The sequence below is a fragment of the Tursiops truncatus genome, chromosome 7, assembly GCF_011762595.2.
Source record: "Tursiops truncatus isolate mTurTru1 chromosome 7, mTurTru1.mat.Y, whole genome shotgun sequence".
NCBI classification, from domain to species: domain Eukaryota; kingdom Metazoa; phylum Chordata; class Mammalia; order Artiodactyla; family Delphinidae; genus Tursiops; species Tursiops truncatus.
In genome coordinates, this window is record NC_047040.1 from 83,221,595 (window position 1) to 83,227,808 (window position 6,214).

Below are 6,214 nucleotides of genomic sequence, written 5' to 3' on the forward strand. Positions count from 1 at the left end.
CAGTAAAGAATTTAGGGATCATAAAATCACATCCTAAAGACAGCATTATTTTGTTGGTGTGAGAGTTATAGGTAGAAAAAGAAAACTTGCATACCTACCCTGAGGTAAAGGCAGGCAGAAGAGTGCATCAAGTGTGAATGGGATTCTTCAAATATATTTTAATCAACTGAATATTTTGTTTAAATGCATGTAATAAAACTTGGTGCAACTCATATTCAAAGGTGTTTTCCAGCTTTTATGGACATGATTTGCATCTTAGTATATTTAAATATAGCAAAGTGGGTATTTTTATTCATTTAAGGAAAGGTATTCGATAGGACATTATTATTTTTGCTCTTAAAATTGGTTGTAAAGATCATGTGCCTTATTTTGAAGCCAAGGTTTTAACCCGGGGGTGCAGGGGTGGTCCCTTTATGTTGCTGACCCCAGGGAATATAGTACTGTAAGTATTAGTTAAGTTTCTTAGAATTACAAGTAAATGAAAATATAAATAAAAACAAACCACGAAAAAACAACTCCAGCTAGGTTGTAGATCCAAGAAGTAGATGAACAACCAAGAATCCAGATCCGGAAACAGGAACTAGAAGCTTTCATAGATATTCTCTTTAAATTACTGTAGTTAAATTGACTCAGTTTTAAAGATGTTTAGAACCTGACCCCTCAGTTACAAATGTCCAATTTCTAATGATATAGAGAAAATTAGCATGGCCCCTTGTGCAAGGATGACACATAACTTCCTGGGTGTTCAATATTTTTCTTAGATGACAGGCATTCTCCTGCTGCCTGCAAGCAGAGGACTCAGCTCATGAGCAGGAAAGGAAAAAAACAAAGGAAAAGAAGGAACCCAAGTAGCTTAGTGTCGAACCTTCTTGCCCTTTACCTGTGTGCCTCTGAGCTTCCAAGTGGGGTAAAGCTGTGTATATGTGTTTTGTTTTATTTATGAAATTGTAATATGAAAACATGGATTCAGGAAAACTGTTTTACCCCCTTAACATTTTTGTGAGAAAAGTCTCCTTGGTTTTACTTATGAATTGTTTTTTCATGGGGCATTAAAAGTAAAATAGAAATTGAATACTGATGATAGGAATTTGATCATTTAAAAAATACTGACCTTAATTTTTTTAATTATGTTTATTTTGCGGTAGAGATATTTTCTCTCAACTTTGGTCACTTTGCCCAAAGAAAATAAATTATCGACATGGTACTTGCTTTCTTTGTATATTTGTGTGTACTTTTCTGTGTCCTAGGCATCTCTTCAAATTGGGTTATTGTTGCATGTGATACGTGCTGTTTCCTGATATATTAACTTACTTTAGGTAGTAATAGAAATAACGAACATTTTTCCAGGCAATGTCATGTTTAGACAAGCATCAATAATTCTACCCTAATAAAACAACAGCTTATTCTGTATCAGGCACGGTGCTAAGCTGGCATCTGCAAAATAGTAGAGCCTATGTAGTTCTAGAGTTACATATATGTGTAGAGACTCATTACCGACTGAAGAAAATGTTGTGTGCCCTCTGATGAAATGTTTGAACTACTCTGACAAGTACGTTAATGGGCTCAAATCAACTATGAGTATTAAAGGTAGAGATGCATCTTAACTTTACACAAAAATGATAAATTAATGAAGTATTTTTAAAATATACATTTGATTCTGAAATTAGAAAACAGCACACATTTTAACAATTTTAAGAAGTTAACTACTAAAAGACTTATAAAAATTATTTTTATAGAAAATAGTTATGCATCTATTGCATAGATTACACCAGTTAAGTAGATAAACACCTTGGCATGTGCCTTCTCCATTCTAACAAAAAAAGCTTTTATTCTGCCTATTAGCTGCTCATTTAAATAATTTACAAAACAGATTATCTAATATATCTGAATAAACTGTCTTTACAGTTATAAACTCCTCTGTTGGGGAAAAAAATATTTGAAATGTTTTTATTGTGATTTGGAGCAGGCAAACGACTGAATTTTACTTTATCCTCTGAACAACATTCTCTGATTCCATACTTGGAGCTGTTTCATCAGGCTTCATCAACCTGTCATTAAGACATTCTCTATAAAGTCAAATATATAGTCTCTTTATGACAGTGAGTTACCAAATGCTTAAAACTATTACATTACTGCATGACCTTTTTATCCCCTGAGTAAATTACTTGTGTTCTTTATCATTCTTCAAAAGAAACACAAGACCTGAGCACAGCTCTAAGCTAGGCAGTTTTTACCCAAGGGTTCTCAGGCTTCTGATTCTGCATCCTTGTTCTCCACTTCTGGACATTTCTTTCTGTCTGCCTGAAATTACATCAGTGTCCCCTTGTACACTGTTATCAAGGAAGGATAGAAATCTCTTTCCAAGAACAGTAAATGACTGTTTGCAATTTCAAGTACTGCTTTTCTGGCAATGCTTATATTATATCCACTATAAAAGAGATCAAAGCCTTGAGTTTAAACTTGGGTCTTAACGCCATTGAGAATATAGTATAATAATGCAATCAGGCATTTCTTGAGGAAGAAAAAAATAATACAATTTTCCACAAAATTTTAGAGAAAGACAATATCTGGGAAAGCTATCCAAGGAATATGCATTAAAAACCACACAATAAAATGAATAAACATGTTAGAGTATAATTCTGGATATCAATGAGGATACATTTTCTTAGATCTAGAATTTTCCCTTCACCCATGTGCAGAAGGTCAGCCTGGTTTAAAGCATGTTATTTTCTAAATACTATATATATTTAAATCTTAAAACTCCTTTTTATTTACCCATAACCTCTCATTAAATGCAGAACTCCAAGATGGTTACAGCATTCCTAGAAAGTGCCAAAGTAGACTACTGTAAAACAATTAGTTCCTAGCTTTGAGATGCTATGTCCTTTAATTTGTGTTGCATTTATTCTGTAAGCAATGTAAATTCCATTTTTGTATTTTTTAAGCAAAAAAGTAAATTTCTCCATTTGTATGTCTAGTTGTGTAGCATACATTAGCACTATTTGTGAAGTTCCATGTTGAAAGTGATATTCTATTTTTTATTGCCAGCTATTGAACTATAAAATTTTTAAATCAATAGATAAAACTGAAGACCCAGTGTTTGACTTAGCATTGAATTTTCCCTTCTTAGTACTTTGCATCATTTCAGCATATTTACTAGTATGTCAACAGTAAGATTTTCCTAGTTTGTTCTATGTATAATTAATAATGCAATCAGTAAAAACTATTCTACAGGGAACTCACTCCTAAAGTTATACATGAATTAAAGATAAAATATGTGATATTTTACTACTCTTTTTTCCCATCTGACCTATCTATAATTCAGATTGCCTAACTAAACTTAAGTATAGATATGAGGGTTAGGGTATTTGCAAAGTACTAAGCTGACAAATACAGAGTGCCAGCTATTATTTGTTTGGAAGTCAGAGATTTGAGCTATTCATTTTGTAGTCTGACAGTCAACACTACAATTCCTTGAATTCCCAAAGCTTTTCATACAGCTTCCTCAAGGACAGCTATCATGTCTTAGCTACTGCAATGACAGATGGGATATAACATGTCATGTGATGGATAACTCTGGCGCCATAGTACTTAATCCTTCTAATACTAATAGCTGCATTATCATAGAGATTTATGGGAATGTCAGTTTCAAGTTCCCAGTTCCATTCATGGGTTTTTAAAACTTCAGCTGCAAAAAACATGCATCCATCCCATTAATTCTAATTATCATGGTTCATCTTCTCAGCAGTTTTGCACTCCGGAACCTTTCAGTGCAAATTAACGTACCAAAAAAGTGTATTAATTAATATTTGTAGCTTTTAATTTCTGCAAGAGTGTTGTCTGGAAGCAGCTGGCAGTACAGGGCCTCTGCTATTGAATCTTTGCCAAACAAGTGCAGATGTAATTTTGTTATCTCTTGCTTAGTCATTTACGCAAATTAATTTGAACAATTAGCCTTTTACTGGTCCTTCATGAATCATGCAAAAGGGATCTGCCAAAAATTGCTAGTTGACAGAAAAGAATTGGTTAATGCTGTGCATTTTGGGGAAGGTAATACAGAGTGAAGCTCAATGTTATTTTAGACTGTAGACAATTGCCTAAATATTCTATTGTAAGATTTACTTAGCACTCTAAAACTTGAGAATTCCCCTTCGTGAAGAGTAAATCTGCATACTGGTAAAGGTTCAGTTCATAGGGGGATTCAAATTTTTTGTGAAATATAGAGCTTGAATATGTCTTAATCAAGTACATATGTAAAATACGAAAGGAGTTTTCATTATGAAATAGAAAAAATAGAACTAAATTATCATGATTTTCAGGTCACAGGTCCTCATTCCTACTTAGTTAATATTTGTGTTCACATTTGTGTAATTATTTATTTGTTATATAAGGTAGATATAAAACACATTTGTAGCCTCTTTTGGTAGCTTCTGATAATCTTCTAACTTTCTAAGAAGTTAGAGATGGAGAATATTTTTAAATAGTTAAATAGCTAGTTATTACATTTTAAAGGAAGATCTGGATAAAAGAGACTTTAAGTGTAGGATACATAATTAAATCACCTGAGAAATGACAGAGATCTATTTTTTGGTGTTCAGGTAAAGTTACCAGTATCTTAAAGGAACAAAAATAAAAAATGTAAAATTTGCAATTTTTTTCCTTGGAAGTGGCCCAAACTATCTGTGATTTTATGTTTTCAGTTTAATTCCAATCTATTTTTTGGACATTTTTAATCACTAGAACTAAGGATTTTTCATCTACTATTATATACAGGTGTTTGTACATTGTTATAATGTCAAACAAAAGCTCACAGCAAAATAAGTCTTTCTTTACTTTGTATAGAATTCATTAGAAAAGTCCAAGAAATCTTTCATGGTGTTTCCTTAGTGTTAAGGAATATTGACAATTATGCATTTACATGTTTTAAATACATGTATATATGCTCACATGAAAAGTGTATTTATATTTGTTTAAAATGTGTCATTCTATTTCCTTCTTATTATTTAATTATGGAAGAAAATTATTAACCTCAGACTATAGTTTTGAAATTTAGGTGCCTGTCGCAGCCTAAATAGATCTTAAAAGCGAGTCTACCTGCTATAGGACTAATGAATCCTCTACTGCAGAATATTTCTAAAATCCAAGTTACTGGTCACACCTGGGTAATAAATCATTGTAGTCATATAGATTAAAAGCATCATGAATGTCTAAAACTGCAAAATGATTGTTTTTCAGTTTTTCGCTCCATGGTAAAATTTAAAAATTTCCAAATATGATTTCTATAAACCTAACATTTATGGAAAAATTAAATCAAATATTTGAAGTATTTTAAATTATCATTTATAGAAAATCTTACTTAAACTCTTTGTTGGTCTCAGTCATCTTGTAAGTAAATTGCTTTGGAGTAAATAGTGCCAAATCAAGCTCCATGTAAAGTAAATTCAGTGAATATTTAGGTAATTTACAGTTTTAAAACACAATCAATTTTATGTTTCCTGTTTAAAAAAACATTTTGCCACCGTTGAAAACCTAAAAACTACAACAAAGAAGTATTGTAAAAATCACCTGCAATATCACTTTTGCAGAATAACTACAGTTAAGTTATTCATCTTATTCCAACTTTGTTCTACATATTTTTAAAAGCATCACCATGCTGTAAGTAGTAAAATCTTACATAACATGAAGAATGGGCTCACTATTAAAAATCACTATTAATATAATTTTAATAAATTTATGGTTTTAAAATTTAATTGCTCATTTTGATGTTACTACATATTAAGTTGTATCCTTTTCTTTCAGTTATAAATAATAAAGCAGTGGACATCTTTACTCATCAACCCTTCCTGTATTTCAGTTGAATTCTTTAGGCCTGATTTTCAGAAGTGGTGTTATTTACTTAAATGGTATGAATACATTGAAATTTGATACACTATGCTTCGTTACTTTCCAAAATGGTTGTGCTTTTCCTTAGATATATGAGAAAACTTAGATTACCACATCTCTAACAGTATCAGATATTATCATCAAAACAATAACAAAATAAATCTTTAATATTGTAGGTTAAAATTAAAAGTAGCGTGTTTTTATTTGCTTGCCTCTCATTATTAAAGTTGAACATTTTCTCACATACTCCCTGATGAACAATTTTCTCATCTGTAAAATGGTTATTAATATAAAGTTCAGTGATTATTTTCTGCGATTTATTTGCAATGAT

The 6,214-nt window shown here is 31.4% G+C and overlaps 1 non-coding gene across 1 annotated transcript; it reads left to right on the forward strand.

Annotated features, from left to right (window-relative positions):
- Positions 1 to 652: 652 nt before the first annotated feature.
- On the forward strand, positions 653 to 756 carry LOC117313134 (U6 spliceosomal RNA). The gene has a single exon (XR_004527592.1). It is a non-coding gene; the product is annotated as a U6 spliceosomal RNA (small nuclear RNA).
- Positions 757 to 6,214: the final 5,458 nt, after the last annotated feature.